General features: G+C 42.6%; 1 pseudogene; it reads left to right on the forward strand.

Moving 5' to 3' along the window:
- The first annotated feature begins 876 nt into the window (after nt 1–876).
- On the forward strand, nt 877–1617 carry LOC123620985 (annotated as a pseudogene).
- Nucleotides 1618–17858: the final 16241 nt, after the last annotated feature.

The following is a 17858-nucleotide window of genomic DNA, read 5'->3' on the forward strand; positions in this document are numbered from 1 at the left end:
CAGAACTAGGAATTCCACTCCTTTATTATGTGCACTCTTTTCTCTCCAGAGACAAAAAGAATGAAAATTGAATTCCTTTCCCTCCATTGCCAACTGTTTTGGGACTTCTTGACTGAGGCACGCCATCTTTTGAGGGCATGAATTTCATCTTTTCATCTCCATCTTTTGCTCTGCTCTCCTTAACCCTGGCCAGCTGGCAACGCTTCCACTCCTCCCTATTTGATCCACCTGGTTGTGAACTCGAGTGAGCCTTTTGAGAGACAGTAATTGGCTTAATTGCCTTACTAAGCCAAGTGGCATAAATCAGTTCTCTTTATTTAGAGCATGTCTTTACCCTGCCAAGGTCGTCCTTGCCGGTCCATTTTTGCCCCACATGTGATTGCAATGGAATGACAGTGGCATCATCTCTACTTACTGACTGTTGTGAAACCACCACAGACACCCCTGCACCAAAGTCTCCAAAAGGCTGCTTGGTTCAGGAGCCTTCGGTATGGTCCTCGCTCCTAACAGGTATCAGACACGATTCAGGAAAAGCTGATGCAGCAGCCCGGTCTCTGATGTCACTCTCCAAGCTGTGTCAGCAGCCTCACTGGTCACAGTGGCTGCCACACTGTTATATCCAGAACTATGCTCTTTCTCATTTGCCATCTAGAATGCTCTTCACAGCTGCCAAATATGCTTCTAGGAACTTTCAAAGAGCAAACGACCCCAAACATAGCGACTCCATCAGACTGGTGAGTTAGTTCCTCTTTTAGTTGGGGGGTGGCTGAACTCAACCTATTTTAAGAAAAATAAAAGGTCAATGTGCCCACCACCGTGTCCGTGGAGAGAGGCTGAGGTTGCTGAACTCCGGGCCAAGGCACCAAGATGGTGAAGATGTCGGCTTCCTTAGTCCAGCCACCACCCAGGCTGTGAGCAAGAGGAAGCTGCAGCCCACCCTCCGCCCTCACCCTGACACCTTCAGCAGTAAACAAGATAAAATATTAATAGCTTCTTAAAGATAAGCCTGAGCACGTGTGCAAGTTGGTGTCCGAACCAGAGCCTGTAATGGCCTTTCTTAAACTCTAGAATATACGCAAACAAAAGGAGATTCTTTTTTTTTTTTTTTTTTTTTGAGACAAAGTCTCACTCTGTTGCCCAGGCTAGAGTGCCGTGGCATCAGCCTAGCTCACAGCAACCTCAAACTCCTGGGCTCAAGCGATCCTACTGCCTCAGCCTCCTGAGTAGCTGGGACTACAGGCATGCGCCAGCATGCCCGGCTAATTTTTCTCTCTATATATTTTTTAGCTGTCCATATAATTTCTTTCTATTTTTAGTAGAGATGAGGTCTCGCTCTTGCTCAGGCTGGTCTTGAACTCCTGAGCTCAAATGATCTGCCCATCTCAGCCTCCCAGAGTGCTAGGATTACAGGTGTGAGCCACTGCACCTGGCCCAAAAGGAGATTCTGATGAAGAAGTTGCTGAAGACGGAGTCAGAGTGTTCGTTGGAAAGAAAGCACAGCTAACACTTTTAGGGACAGAAAGGGACTATGTTGAAGACAAATTATCCAGTGAGTTTGTGTTCAATAACCCAAACATCAAAGGCACTTGTGGCTGTGAGGAAAGCTTTGGTATCTGAAACCTCAGTCCTGCTCTGGCTGTGAGCTCTAGGAACACTCACGGAAGCCTTGGGGCTTACTGAAGAAATCGTGTGACTGTCACCTGCTTAATGTGTGGCTGCTGTGTAAGGAAAATAAAGTGACACATTTTGAAAATGAAGCCAGTGTGTTAGATTCAGGAAGAAGTGATATTTGAGTTCTCTGTAGGGGACAGAAAATGAAACACCATCACTCTCTCTGGATCAATTTTCTTTTCTTGTAAAGAAAAAAAAAAATCCTACCCTGCACTTAACTCTCTTGTCCCTTTTCTAACTGGTTCTAAAAGGAACCAGTTTCATTAAAGTTGCCCTCCTGGGCATCTACCAATCCGTTCAGGAAATGGATTGGATCTCTGTTGAATGGGTTGCATGTGCCTCTCCCCCTGCATTTTCCCCAATCAGATTGGTGACTCCTAAAATTCAGAGGCAGGAAGTCCTGACTGCTGGTAGTAACATGGTGGTGCATTATTTTTCCACCCAAACTTGGCATGGCCTTTTTACATTTTTATAAAACATCTCATTGTCAGATGCCTCATTTGCATATCCTTTAACAATACTGGGCAAACATTTTCTTGAACTATAGTGATGGTAGCAAAAGGTGAGAAATACTTCACCCACCTGTTTTGAAATCCATTTCATTTGCCACCCTAAATGTCTGCTCGAAGATGGGATCTCAAGCTGACTTCGATTCTTTTAGTTGAAAGGTCTCTTAAAAGCCATCTGGCCCACCCCACTCAATTCTGTCTGTGGGGAGGCCAAACCCCAGGGAAACCCTCCACCCCTCTAGGAGGGGTGAGCGGGAACCTCCCTACCTTTCCCCCTTCCTAGTAGGTGACAATGCTCTCCTCTCTGAGGCCATCTCAGAAGGTAAATGGCAATCTGGCTTCTTTGTCTGGTCAACATATTGACAGAATTTCTTTTTAACTTGATGGAGATCATATTAGTTTTATTTTGAGTGAGAAGAATCTTATTTTAAAACTCTTTTGCCCGGGCGCGGTGGCTCATGCCTATAATTCTAGCACTCTAGGAGGCCGACATGGGAGAAGTTCGAGACCAGCCTGAGCAAGAGTGAGACCCTGTCTCTACTAAAAATAGAAAAAATTAGCCAAGCAACTAAAAACAGAAACAAAAAATTAGCCGGCATGGTTGTGAGCACCTGTAGTCCCAGCTACTCAGGAGGCTGAGGCAGGAGGATCGCTTGAGCCCAGGAGTGTGAGGTTGCTGTGAGCTAGGCTGACGCCACAGGACTCTAGCCCAGGCAACGGAGTGAGACTCTGTCTCAAAAAAATAAATAAATAAACAAAACCCTTGTATGTGAATTACCATCTTGTTTCTTTAAACTTTGAAACAATGATTTAGACTACCAGAGAAGACATCATAGCAACCCAGAATTCCTGGGAACATAGTCATGATTGTGAAGAACATGGGGTCTTTTCTTAAAATCCCCAATATGCGCACACTTTCCGGTTCCGAAGTCCAAGTGCTGAAGTTTTTTGTTGTTGTTTTGTTTTTTGTTTTGTTTTTTTATCTTCCACAACTTTACAATTGTGAATGAAGTTTTTAAACAATATTTTAACCTAATATTTTTTATCACCAACTTTTCTTTGAAAGTGTTCTTTTTGTCACTTAGTTACTGATTTTCCTAGTTTTGACATATTAAGTATTCTATGAGATGACATATATGCTTTTTTTGAAAGCTGATTCTCATGAATTCGAGTAGCTGAGTTCTTTTATGTTTGTTTTACTTACTGAAGTACCTGGCACAAAAGTCACCAAAACCTACAGCAGTAGTTTTATGTAAATGCTCATGAGTTTGTATTGTGAATATAACTGTTGATCCACTTATAATTTGTGCAATACCATATGTATATAGAGTGAGTTATCAATTTAAAAAGTGGCCTCTGTGATTATGAAAAAAAGAAAGAAAAATAAAAGATTCTCTTCATAGAGGAGAGTCTCACACTATTGTTCAAGTACTATTATTTCCACAAAAATATCTAATAAACCAGTGGTTGTCAGGCAACATGTGCCTTCCAGGCAATGTTTGGCAGTGTCTGGGGACATTTTTGGTTGTCACAACTGGAGGGGGTGCTACTAGCATCTAGTGAATAGAGGCCAGGGATTTGCCTAAACATCCTATAATGCACAGCCCCCCACAACAAAGAATTATCTGACCTCAAATGTCGATAGTGCCAGGGTTGAGAAACCTTATAATAAATCAATGAGAAGAGGCAACTTAATCACAATTTACCTGAAATCATTTTCTTCCAGAGGCTGTTTCTGAACTCAGCCTTAGAACACCACTTGTGTTTGGATATTTCTGTGAAGTTGTTTGTGAACAGTAACTGAAGAGTCAGTGTTACTTTTCTGTAAATGTTTCTTTGGCATCTCCAATTTATTTGGCTTCTCAAATCTAATTTTCTCATCTTTCCCCATTGAAAAACTAGGTTCCTGCCCCTCAGCTGGTTGTTGGTAAGCCCTTAGCAATGTCTGGGCATTGGTCTGCCAGGAGACAGTGAGCTGGTTCCAAATAGGTTTTAATACACAGAATGTCTTCTCAGCAGCTCTCCCGTCTTTGGAGTCCCTAGATTCTAGAACAAAGAGTTCTGATGCTAGAGTTCACATTTTCCCATGCCTAGGGCCATAACTGCGGAAGACTTTTTGCTGCCAAACAAAAATCTATTGGTTGATTTATAATATATATATAACATATATATATATATGTATATATATCAGTATACAACTGATGTCTACTTTATGTGCTCAAATAGCTGTTTTAGGCTCAAGATGGTCAGACCCAGAAAGCATTGCAGTAGATATTGCAATTCACAAGCAACATCACAGAATAAGTATCCAGACCCAACTCTAAACTATGTTTTTCTTTCCTCAAGATTCAATTCTAAACTTTTTTGCACAACACACGTTTTATAATACATAGTTGTAACCTTTCCATTTAGTGTTTGTGACTTAAAATAATCTCATCTACACATTCCCTAGGGCCAGAAGAAACTACATTCCTGTCATTTAAAATCATTTATTGATGTTTCCTTATGTCACTATACCATACTTTGTTGAGCGATTTCCTTATTTGGCATTTGGATTATTTCCAATTCTTCACTCTTATAAATAGCAGCACATGAACATCATTGCACAAATTACATTTTTTTCCCTTTTGGGTTATTTCCTTGGGGTATATTCCTAAAACTGGTAGTACCGGGTCAAAGGTTTGAAAAGTTTCATAGTTGTTACCCACTGCCAGAATGTTCCCCAGGCAGATCGTAGTAGATTCGAACATTTCAAATGTTTAAGCAGGTTTCCCATAATATAAAATAATATTAGCTTTCATCTTTTCTTATTCTTCCACGATCTTTATGGCAGAGGGAGGTGCAAAATTTCAAAACGAAATAAAAATAAAACAAAAAACAGAACAAAAATAAAGATGGAAAAGCACTCTTTCTATAGCCAGAGATGAGCTCTTTGGGGCTAACTTGATTGTAATGTCAGCTGATAAGGATCTGAGACTGAAATAGTTTTAGGGAGAACTTAAAGCCTGCAAGTGGCAGGTGATCAGGGAAACTCCTTAAGGAGGGTGGGTAGGGAGGTGGTAAATACCAAGAAAGGATGTGCTCTCTTTGCATCGCTACCTTTAGGGGGCTTTCGCCAGCAGAGGAAAACTGTTTCTGTGCCTTTGAGATTCAGGTTATCCACCATCTGTAGGTGACTTCTAAGGATTATGCATGCTTGCAGATCTTGGTCTCCTCGGTTTAAGAACCAAGGATTAAAAAAAAACAAACCCACGGAATCCACCTTACCATCTTGGTCCTCCTGAAGCAAATTAGGCATCAAGCTAATGATGCTGATGGATGACCAACACGCACTTAGTACTTACTAAGTACCTGTCATTTTTCTCAGGGTTTTCCACATAGAATTCCTTTCATCCCCCCCGACAACATGTTAGCCCCACTTTACAGATGAGGAAATGGAGGATCAGAAAGCTAAGAAACTTAGTCAAGGTCACAGAGCTAGTAAATGCTTGAGCCAGATTCAGACCCAGGCAATCTGCTGCCAAACCGGTGCCCTGACCACTGCCCCATACTGCCTCGGGTGCTACAGTAGAAAAATGGCTCCTACATGGCTAAATGATGCACTAGAATATCCAGTTATAGGTTCTTTTGTTTGTGTGTGTGTGTGTGTGTGACAGAGTCTCACTCTGTTGCCCAGGCTAGAGTGCTGTGGCGTCAGCCTAGCTCACTGCAACCTCAAACTCCTGGGCTCAAGTGATCCTCCTGCCTCAGCCTCCCGAGTAGCTGGGACTACAGGCATGTGCCACCATGCCCAGCTAATTTATATATATATATATATATATATATATGTATATGTATATATATATATATTTTTTTTAGTTGTCCAGCTAATTTCTTTCTATTTTTTAGTAGAGATGGGGTCTCGCTCTTCTTGCTCAGGCTGGTCTCAAACTCCTGACCTCAAGTGATCTTTCTGCCTTGCCCTCCCAGATCCAATTATAGGTTCTTTTTTAACCTTCTGAATGTTTAAAATTATTGCTGTTTCCTGTCTACTCATCTAAATTGAAACAATGTCTCACTCAAATGTGTCATTAAATCGAAACTATATATATAATGATATCAAATATGATTTTAAAGTGCATAAAAAAGACCAAAAAGACATGCACCAACATGTCAACGTTGTCTGTCTTTAGATGGTAGAATCATGGGTATTTATTTCTTCTACATTTCTATTTTTTTCTTAATTGTTCTACAGGGTAGCAACTTTTGAGACACCCTGTATAATAAGCATGTATAACCTTTTTTTCTATTCCTTATTTTCAAAATAATTCAAATTAAAAAATGCAATGAATTCCTATATACTCTTCATGTAAATCACCAACTAGAGTATTCATATTTTGCCACATTTGCTCTATCACTCTCTTGCTATATATATTCTTATTTTTTGATCACTCATTTAAGCATAATTTACAGACATCATGGCCCCTTTACTTCTAAATATAATAATTCACGTGTCTCCTAAGAACCGGGACATTCTATTACATAACCACAGTAACGTGTGTTCCTTTTATAAAGGAAGCTCAGTTTCAAAAAACTCAGTTTAAGAAAAACAAATAATTAAAAATAAACTAAGGCAAACTAAATATTTTCTGTTTCAATGCCTTGTACTCTGGGTTCAATGACCTCTCCTTTCTCACTGAAGCTCACCTGCCCTGCCCTTGCCTATCCTCACCCTCAGCTGTGCACCATCCCTGCTGAGGAAACTTCTAGAAGACCCTTGACTCCTAGAATTCGCTGAGCCTCAGCTTCCTGTTGGTGGTTTGATTAGAATTCGCTGAGCCTCGGCTTCCTGTTGGTGGTTTGATTGTCATAGTGCCATCTATGCATTTCCTTCCTTCTCTGACAACCAATAAGTTGATTATTCTATTAGTAGAACTCTTAGATTACTATTAGCTTAAAGTTAACTTGTTTTATTACTATAATGGAAATTTTAAAACCCTAAATGTTTTGAATTATTTGTTCATAAAATCTCTTCTGATCACCACTTAGGTAAGCAGTGTCCTTCTTCTAATTTAATAATATTTCTTTTTTTTTTTTTTTGGAGACAGGGTCTCACTCTGTTGCCCAGGCTAGAGTGAGTGCCGTGGCGTCAGCCTAGCTCACAGCAACCTCAGACTCCTGGGCTCAAGCAATCCTCCTGCTTCAGCCTCCTGAGTAGCTGGGACTACAGGCATGCGCCACCATGCCCGGCTAATTTTTTTCTATTTTTAGTTGTTTGGCTAATTTCTTTCTATTTTTAGTAGAGATGGGGTCTCGCTCTTGCTCAAGCTGGTCTTGAACTCCTGAGCTCAAGCGATCCTCCCAGCTTGGCCTCCCAGAGTGCTAGGATTACAGGCGTTGGGCCACCGCACCCGGCCTGAAGTGTACATTTTAAATTGATGAATTTTATGGTATGTGAATTATATCTCAATAGAGCTCTTACCAAAAAAAAAAAAAAATCTTTCTGTGCCCTCCACAAGCCTGCCTGACCTGGGCATTGTCTACTTCGCCACCTTCACCTCGTTCCATGTACCACAGCCAAGTCCACGTGGCTCCTCCAACGTGCCACACTCCTGCCATCCTCTGGGCTTTTGCACGTCCCTCTTCTCAGAACACGCTTCCCCCACCCCTTCGCCCAGTGCGTCCCTCCACGTCCAGAGCACTTCTCAAGGAATCCCCCTTGCCCACCCGCCCCAGACACAATCAGCTTCCCCTGTTGAGCTCACTAAAGCACCCCCTTTACTTTTCTGTCTACCAAGTGTCAGCGTGTGATTATTTGAGTCATGTCTGTCTTCCCACTGGTGCTAGGCCCGTGAGGGCAGCTGCCTGCCCGCTTTGCTCTCCCAGCCCAAGCCTAGCCCATGAGGAGGCCTCAATACATCTTTGTTGAAAAATAAATGAACAATATACAACTGTTTGCCTCCACCTTGGAAAACCAGCTAACAAATTATAGATTCAAGTAGCTTGCAGTTCCACAGATGACTCAATAAAAATACTCTTAGGCACTCCCAACTCAAAATTAGAAAAAGGCTGAAAACTCAGAGTACAGGGCAGGCTTAGATAGAAACACTGGCCTCTTCCCAAGAGAGGTTTACTCCCTAGTAGGCGGGGAACAAACTCTCTGAGCAGCCCGTTGCTGGGAATTCATGACTAAGCCTTATTGTTATTTTTCAAGATATAGACTGCATCTCAGATGGTCTAGGGGAAGAGAGAGAGTGTGAATCAAATCCTGCTTCAACCCCATGGGCTTTCAGGGTAGGGCTTTTTCTTTCTGTTGGTGGCACACACCCTACTGGTGGCTTAACCAACAATCACCATATTGCCTCAGCCCTTGTGACACTCCAGTTCCCGGTCCCCTTTACAATGCTTCAAGCATCATCAACAGAGAAAGCATACACAGAACACCACAGTGATAACAGAACCCATCATTCTACAGTTATACTTAAGCCATTACAAAGGTCCGCTTGGTTCCTCCAACGTGCCACACTCTGCCCTCCTCTGGGCTTTGGCACATCCCTCTTCTCAGAACATTCTTCCCCTCTTCGCCCCATGCATCCCTCCACGCCCATCCTGCACATCCAGAACACTGCATTCAAATATTAATGCCATGAATGTCCGTTCTTATTGTCATCATTGCTACATAGATTCTTTTTACTAGCCTAGGCTCCTTTTCTAGGGTTATTGGACACGCTGCTAGGTTGATAGCAATTTTATGTCTACACCTTCACAGGGTCACAGCAATCTTCAGAACCAACAGAAAAAAGCATAACATCTCTCACCCGTCAAGGTTCGGTTTCTGCTTTATCAACCATCAATTATGGAGCAGAACATGGACCTGGCTGCACTTTCCAACCTGAGCTCCATTTTCTACTTAAGCTTCACTTGATATATCAATAAGACTTTTATAATTCATCCCCGGGAACATGGTGTCTCTCACCAAAATACTGCATTCTACAAGTCTTCCTTAGCCAAATCCCATAGTCTTATCATTAGAATATGCAGTATTGACCAGGTCTGTAACAATTATTAAAAATGTATGTGTGCCTTATTATATCTTCTCATGATTCTCAGCGAGCTCTGAGCTCTGGAAGTTTCATCTCTCCCCTTTCTTTTTTCTTTTTTTTTTTTTTTTTTGAGACAGGGTCTCGCTCTGTCACCCAGGCTAGAGTGCAGTGGCATCATCATAACTCACAGCAACCTCAAACTCCTGGGCTCAAGCGATCCTCCTGCCTCAGCCTCCCAAGTAGCTGGAACTACAGGCATGCACCACCGTGCAAGGCTAGTTTTTTCTATTTTTAGCTGCCCAGCTAATTCCTTTCTATTTTTAGTAGAGATGGAATCTGGCTCTTGCTGAGGCCGGTCTCAAACTCCTGACCTCAAGGAATCCTCCCGCCTTGGGCTCCCAGAGTGCCAGGATTACAGGAGTGAGCCACTGCACCCAGCCTCTATGTAGAGATTTAATTCTCACCCTTTCTATCATCGTATTTCTCTCTCTTTTTTGGTCCTCATCTGCCTTGCCAACCACCATTATGCCATCCCTTTGTTAATAGTGTCTGTTGGCCTGGTCTCGTTCTAGTTGGCCAGCCTGTCCTCTTGCCATAAACAGCAGGAAGCATAATCCCCAACACACACAAACACACACACACACACACACACACACACACACACACTCACACCAGAAGCCAGCATGACTCTCACGGGCATTGTTGAGGCAGCCTCCCGAGAGCCAGACATCCTTCCAAGACAACACTTGCTTCTGGAGTGAAATCATAGCTGACATTTTTGGAGAACTTTTGTCTTTTATTGTTGTTGTTTTGTTGAGTTTCATTTGGGAAGTTTCAGGTCTTTATTGCTCTGGCAGAGTATTTTAAACCAGTTTTTTAAAATTTAATGTCCTGAGTAGAAAAAGTATCACACAAAGGAATTACAGTGAAGACCGTTTCCCTCAGAAATATTGGAAACTACTGAAAAATATAAAGATGAAAATAAAAATCACTCCAATCTCATTCACCCAGGAATAACTGCTGCTAACATTTTGAAACAGGCTGGGCGCGGTGGCTCATGCCTATAATCCTAGCACTCTGGGAGGCCAAGGCGGGCGGATCGTTTGAGCTCAGGAGTTCGAGACCACCCTGAGCAAGAGTGAGACCCCGTCTGTACTAAAAATAGAAAGAAATTATATGGACAACTAAAAATAAATATAGAAAAAATCAGCCGGGCATGGTGGCACATGCCTGTAGTCCCAGCTACCTGGGAGGCTGAGGCAGGAAGAGCGCTTGAGCCCAGGAGTTTGAGGTTGCTGTGAGCTAGGCTGATGCCACAGCACTCTAGCCCGGGCAACAGGGTAAGACTCTGTCTCAAAAAAAAAAAAAAAATTTGAAATAAGTATTGACTGTATCAAAAAGAAATCAGTGTGAAACTGAAAGAGTTACTGAACTTCAGACAAATACTTCATCAGATACAGCAGAGATTTCTCTAGAGTTTAAAAAATGTGAGAAATATTATGAGTCAGTTGGGCCACCATGCTTTGTTGTTTTGTTTTGTGCTTTTTTTTTTTTTTTTTTTTGAGACAGAGTCTCGCTTTGTTGCCCGGGCTAGAGTGAGTGCCGTGGCATCAGCAGAGCTCACAGCAACCTCAAACTCCTGGGCTTAAGTGATTCTACTGCCTCAGCCTCCCGAGTAGCTGGGACTACAGGCATACGCCACCATGCCCAGCTAATTTTTTCAATATAGATTTTTAGCTGTCCAAATCATTTCTTTCTATTTTTGGTAGAGACAGGGTCTCACTCTTGCTCAGGCTGGTCACGAACCAACTTACAGAGTTTTAATGAAAAGTCATCAGCCTGGGCAACATAGCAAGACCCCATCTCTACAAAAATTTAAAAATTAGCCAGTTAGACAGCAGAGGGGTCTTCTGATTTTTATGCCACAGTTGACTAAGTTTAACTACCTGGAAACAAATGTTTCTCATTAAGAAACATTAGTTAAAAATGTTTCTTAAAGCACAGTTACAAAAAAAGAAAAAAATATACAAATTAGGAAAAGCATGAGAACTTTGGACTCCACAGTTTTTACTTTGCCATTTTGATTGTAAGAATTTTGTTTCGCCCATTCCTGTATAAATTTTTTAATTAAAAAAATTATTATTTTATTAGAGTGTCTCACTCTGTTGCCTCACTCTGTTGTTCAGGCTGGAGAAATCATAGCTCCCTGAAGCCTTGAACTTCTTGGCTCAAATGATCTTCATGCTGCAGTCTACTGAGAAGGCATGAGCCATCACACCCAGCCCTACAAAGAGTTTTATAAGAATAAATCATACTTTGGTTTATCACTGGGGGACACCTAGGTACTTATAGAGCAAATTTGCTTAGAGCAAAGGATAACTGAACTAGCCAGAAATATGGAACACCGTTGTTACTTTCTGTCAACAATCAAAAGGTAAAAAGGCTATAGGAAAACAAAAAACTGAAAAAAAGTGAGTTAAAGATCCAGAATTTAGGCCAGGCATGGTGGCTCATGCCTGTAATCCTAGCATTCTGGGAGGCTGAGGTGGGAGGATCACTTGAGGTCAGGAGTTTGAGGTTGCAGTGAGCTGTGATGATGCCACTGCACTCTAGTCTGGGCGACAGAGCAAGACTCTGTCTCAAAAAAAAAAAAAAAGAAAGAAAGAAAAATCTAGAATTTAAGGGAAATGGAGAAAAACTGAGAGCGAAACTTGAGGCAATATTTAAGCCTCAGGCCTAAAAAAGGAAACAGAAAAATGTATCTGTAGTCTTGCAGCTACTGATAGAATTAGTACAAAGGAATTTAGAGGGAGCCTTGGCAACAGAATAATGAGGGCTGTTTTCTGAATAAAATTATGACCCAGCATTATTTGAAATCTTGAGTCTGGCTAGAATGGTGGAGTTAAATGCATAACACATCAAGCGTCGATTTAATTGGAGAAGGATTAAAACTCATCAAAAATAGAGACGACTGGAGAGGCCGAAGTGGGAGGATTGCTTGAGGCCAGGAGTTCGAGACCAACCTGGGCAACACAGACTCCAACTCTACAAAAAATGGAAAATTAGCTGGGCACAGTGGTGCGTGCCTGTAGTCCCAGCTATTCAAGAGACTGAGGAGAGAGGATCCGTTGAGCCCAGAAGTTCAAGGCTGCTGTGAGCTGTGATGGCACCACTGCACTCCAGCCTGGGTGACAGAGCAAGACTCTGTCTCTAAAGAAAAAAAAATTTAAGGAGATGATAAATGATTTCCAGAAGGCCACAGCTTGTCCCTGGAGTCCCCACTTTTGGAAACACCTGCATACTGCACAACCCATGAACAAGGTCTTCAGAATCCACAAGGAATGGGAGAATCAGGAACCTCCTGAAGCTTCCCTTTGGGCTAGCTGAAACAGGGCTCTTTCATCCTTGTTTTCCCGGCAGAGGCCTCGGCATCCGTAGGCTCACAGCACCCTCTGCTGTTAAATTGCAAAAGATAGTGTTGGGATTTGGGGACTGAGACTGCTAAAGGATTCTGGTCTGGGGCAAGAAGCAAATTACTCGAGCAAAAGAAATTCAAAATCGTTTTCATGCCTCTAAAAAATAAATAAATTGATATATAAAGAGCCAGGCATGATGACATGTGCTTGTAATCCCAGCTATTCAGGAGGCTGAGGCGGGAGGATCATTGGAGCCCAGGAGTTCAAGGCCAGCCTGGGCAACACAGCAAGACCCCACCTCTTTAAAAAAATTGATTAATTAATTTTAAAAAATAGTTTTCATGGAAAACTTCGGAATGAGTTAATTTTTCTGGTAACAGACAGCAATGATAAAAACCAAAGAAAAACTGGGCAGCTGGACTTTTTCACCAAGGTAGTTTTTGCAGACTTTTCCAAGCTGAGTGGAAATCCCCAACTCACCTATACCAAGGTTCCAAAAACAGGAAAAACACGCTTTTTCTAGTGCCATTTGTGAAACTCATATAATACTGTCTCTATAGAGATCAAGCCCAGAGTAACATAGATGGGAAGACAAGCTTAGAATGAACTGTAGGGAGTTAGGGGCATATTCTTTCAGACCCCATAAAGATTAAACCCCTGGGTCTTCAGTTCCAGCATTTTAATACATGTACCTGCCCTCGCAGAGGTAAAATCAGAGGCTATATGGCAATGTTACAATGGAAGGTTTGCACTTCTATTTACAGCTTGCTTATTTGGTTATATTTCCTTGCCAAAAGCACCAGACAGGCTCCATATCCTTAAATGCCCCAGGTCCTCAAAAGGCTTATTTAGCCCTGAGAAAGAGATGCTAGTTTATAAAATAGAAAAGATATCACCTGTGTATGATTTTGTGCTCTTTTAAAATACATTAGTAGACATACTACTGAGGGGCCACACAGCACAGTGGTTAAGGGGATGGTCCAAGAAACCAGGTTGTGGTTCACAGATGTGCCCCTGCATTTATGACTGAGTGACCTTGGGAAGATCCTTCTCCCTGTGCCTCCGTGTCCTCACCGGTAAAATGGCCACAGGACCTATCTCAGGGGGTTGCTATGAGGATTAAATGAGTTAATTTTTATAAAATACCCAGAACAATGCCTGAGAGAACTATGTAAGTGTTGGTTAAATACCAATTCTTAAATGATATCAAACAATATAATAAAATAAAAGTTATATGGTGGCATTAAAGTCTGCTTCTCACTATTTGGAATAGCAACTGACAGAGGTTTTTATCGACCATCCCTTCCTGCCTGTGTTCATGAGGTCTCCTTCAGGCTGTTGTGTCTTTGTCACCTCCTGTCTGCTGAGGTCCAACACAGGGTTTACTTTCTGTTAATGGGAAGAGAGGTTGGCCTCCCAGAGGCAGAAGAGATGGCCCAGCGGTGGCGGAAGAGGCTCATTTGGGTGAACAGCAACACCCGCAAGCTTCACATCAGTCTCATTCCTTGGCCTTCTTGTACCTGCCGCATAAAAGGTGCCCAACATATGTACAGCTGGTTCCTTGGTGCATCTTGCAGCCTCTTCGAGACCTTCGTCACCTTCTGGGGCTGGCAGACAGTTTGCAGCTCCAGAATGTCTATAAGAAGGAGCTCAGGGACGGCCATCTGGTTGGAAGGGAAACCGCAGACTTATCTAAAAACAAACTACGTTTGCCTGATAAACTATGTCTGCTTGATGCTCGGTGGCCTCGGTGCTGGAGCTTATGAGAGAACTAAATTCTCCTCAAGCCGCCTTTGATGCCGCCACAAGCCTCCCCTGCTCTCTTCCTCCCATTAGTTCACCTGTTCTTTTCCTCTTTAACTCAACAGAACTTATAATTTTACATTTATTTGCTTGTTTATTTATTGTCTTTCTTCTCCACAACTACAAATGCCATAAGAACAGAGACCATGGGACAGGTGTGGTGGCTCACGCCTGTAATCCTAGCACTCTGGAAGGCCGAGCCGGGAGGATTGCTTGAGCTCAGGAGTTTGAGACCAGCCTGAGCAAGTGCGAGATCCCATCTCTACCAAAAATATAAAAATTAACCAGGCATTGTGGCTGTGACTGTAGTCCCAGCTGCTCAGGAGGCTGAGGCAGGAGGATGGATTGAGCCCAGGAGTTTGAGGTTGCTGTGAGCTAGGCTGATGCCACGGCACAGTACTCTACTCAGGGCAATGGAGTGAGACTCTGTCTCAAAAAAAAAAAAAAAAAAAAAACAGAACAGAGACCATGGCTGCATTATTCACCAATGTGGCCCAGTGCTTACTGCTGTGTCTGGCACACACTACACTCACAATAAATATCTGTTGAGCAAGTAAACAAATGAATTTTGTGATTGTTTATTATATGCACAAGTCAACAGCAGTTAGCCTGAGCAAGGGCGAGACCCCTTCTCTACTAAAAATAGAAAGAAATTAACTGGACAACTAAAAATATATAGAAAAAATTAGCCAGGCATGGTGGCATATACCTGTAGTCCCAACTGCTTGGGAGGTTGAGGCAGGAGGATCACTTGAGCCCAGGAGTTTGAGGTTGCTGTGAGCTAGGCTGACGTCATGGCACTCTAGCCTTGGCAACAGAGTGAGACTCTGTCTCAAAAAAATAAAAATAAAAATAAATATAAATAAATAAAAATTTTTAAAAATTACATTTATTTTCATGACAAATAAAAATTGTATATTTATTGTGTACAATAAATATATACAATTTGTGAAATATGTATACATTGTGGAATGGCTTAATCAAGCTAATTAACATATGCATTACCTCACATACTTATCATTTTTTGTGTGTGTGCTGAGAACACTTAAAATCTATTCTCTTAGCAATTTTGAAGAATACATTGTGACCAGGTGTGGTTGCTCACGCCTGTAATCCAAGCACTTTGGGAGGCTGAAGCAGGAGGATCATTTGAGCCCAGAAGTTCGAGACTAGCCTAGGCAACATAGTGAGACCTTGTCTCTAATAAAAATAAGAAAAAGTAGCCAGGCATGGTGGCACACACCTGTAGTCTCAGCTACACAGGAGGCTGAAGTGGGAGGATTGCTTGAGCCCAGGAATTCGAGGCTGCAGTGAGTGGTGATGGCACTCCTGCACTCCAGTCTTGGGGACAGAGTAGAGACCCTGTCTCTAAAAGAAAAAAAAGAACATTGTTATTAATTACATATGGTTACCATGTTGTACAATAGGTCTCTTCAACCTATTTCTTCTTACTGAAATTATATATCCTTTGACCAACAACTTCCCCGCTCCCCTCCCCGCCAACACTTGGCTTTGAGGTTGGTGTTTTAAGACAAACAGGGATATTTACCAACAGGCCACAGGTCACTTCTGCAGGGAGTTTAAGAAAGGGCCCAGCAAAACTGGGAGAAGGTGGTCCCTGTGAGGGCCTCTTCTGCTCCAGACACAGCCCCAGGCCTGCTCCTGGTTTCCTGGAGTTTGCAGCCTGGCACTCTGCCAGCAGTCGTCTGTACAGAAGGTGCAAACTGTTTTGGAGAAAGAAGGAAACTCCTCAATCACTCTTTCCCAAACAGCCCTGGTTGCCCTCTGTTGAGGACACTTTAGTCATAGTTTGGATCAAATTCAGGAAAGGAATGGGAGGCACAGACGCTTTCTGGAAAGGAGTTTTTCATTAGGATATGCTGAGCTGTCTGCTTTCCCATCAGTACCAGGCGGGAACCCGGAGTTTATTTAAGTTCTTGTTAAGGCAAAGACCTGGCACTGTGGCATAACTTGGCCGACTCACTTGTTTCCACTCAGGACTCAAAGGTGGGATGGAACACAGGACATCTGCGGACAGATGTCAGCAATGTATTGGTATTTAAGTAACAAAACTTTCTTAGAAGCCAAGGAGCCCCTCTCACTACTTCTATGCAGTAAGAGTGAGTTGTAGTGAGATAACAAAAAAAAGTGAGTTATAGCAATCAGTGTTCCAGAGTATATAATGTGTGTGTGTATACATAAGACTCTGTTACTTCAATAAATAACTAAACTCATTCTGTTTTCTTTTCTGGTGAACCTCATAAGAAGACAATCCACCCTTTCCCCCTTGCCAAGGCATTAGATGAGGGCCCCATGGCAGGCGTGAATGACATCACCAGTTCAAAAACCGCTGCTTTCTTTTACCTTTATACAACCAATTACTGTTTTCACGTAATTTGCTCAAGTGTTTATGTTTTTTCCTAATTGAGTTATTTCAGAAGTTCCCTCTTTCTTAGGACGCCCAGTTCACGTCCCCATTTTCAGGTCAAGAAATTGAAGCTCAGAGACTGTCTCGGCAGGGAGACCAGACACCCAGCTTTGCCTGACACAGCCCAGCATTACGACTTGTTCTGGTGCGAGCTCTGGTATACCCTTTTCATTCTTAAAAGTGCCTGATTTTGGATAATAAATTATATGATCGCTGCAGGTCTCAGCGACCAGGACCCAACCAAGTGGTGGCACGCAGGGACGGCCTCCCAGTCCACTGCTCTTTTTATTGCACCCTGCTGTGGTCTGGATATTTGTGTCCCCCTGCAAATTCATATGTTGAAATCCTAACCCCCAAGGTGATGGTATTAGGAGGTGGTGCCTTTGGGAGGTGATTAGGTCATGCTGGCAGAGCCCTCATGAATGAGATTAGTGCCATCATAAAAGAGGCCTGAGAGAGACCTCTTGCGCCTTCCACCAGGTGAGGACACAGCAAAAAGATAGCTGTGCAGGAAACAGTAATGGAACCTTCACCAGATACCAAATTTGGCAGTACCTTGATCTTGGACTTCCCAGCCTCCAGAACTGGGAGAAATTTTCATTGGTTATAAGCTACCCAGTGTTTTGGTATCAATATTTTGTTACGGCAGCTGGGTCAGACTAAGACACACCCTAATGAAATGAAGACACAGAGGGACAGAGGAGATCTCATACACACATACATACACACACACACACACACACACACACACACACACACACACACACGAAAATGAATTCATATGGCTCTCTATTCAAGGGAATTCTGCCTGAGCATTCCCCACCCCCAACCCCCCCCTTTTTTTCTTTTGGTGGAGACAGGGTCTCATTATGTTGCCCATGCTGATCTCAAACTCTTGGGTTCAAGCAACCCTCCTGCCTTGGTCTCCCAAAGTTCTGGGATTACAGGTATAAGCCTGAGCTACCACACCTGGCTCCTGTTGAAGCAAATATTTCCCTGTCTCCCACTA

Source organism: Lemur catta, chromosome 15 (genome assembly GCF_020740605.2).
Source record: "Lemur catta isolate mLemCat1 chromosome 15, mLemCat1.pri, whole genome shotgun sequence".
Classification (NCBI taxonomy): domain Eukaryota; kingdom Metazoa; phylum Chordata; class Mammalia; order Primates; family Lemuridae; genus Lemur; species Lemur catta.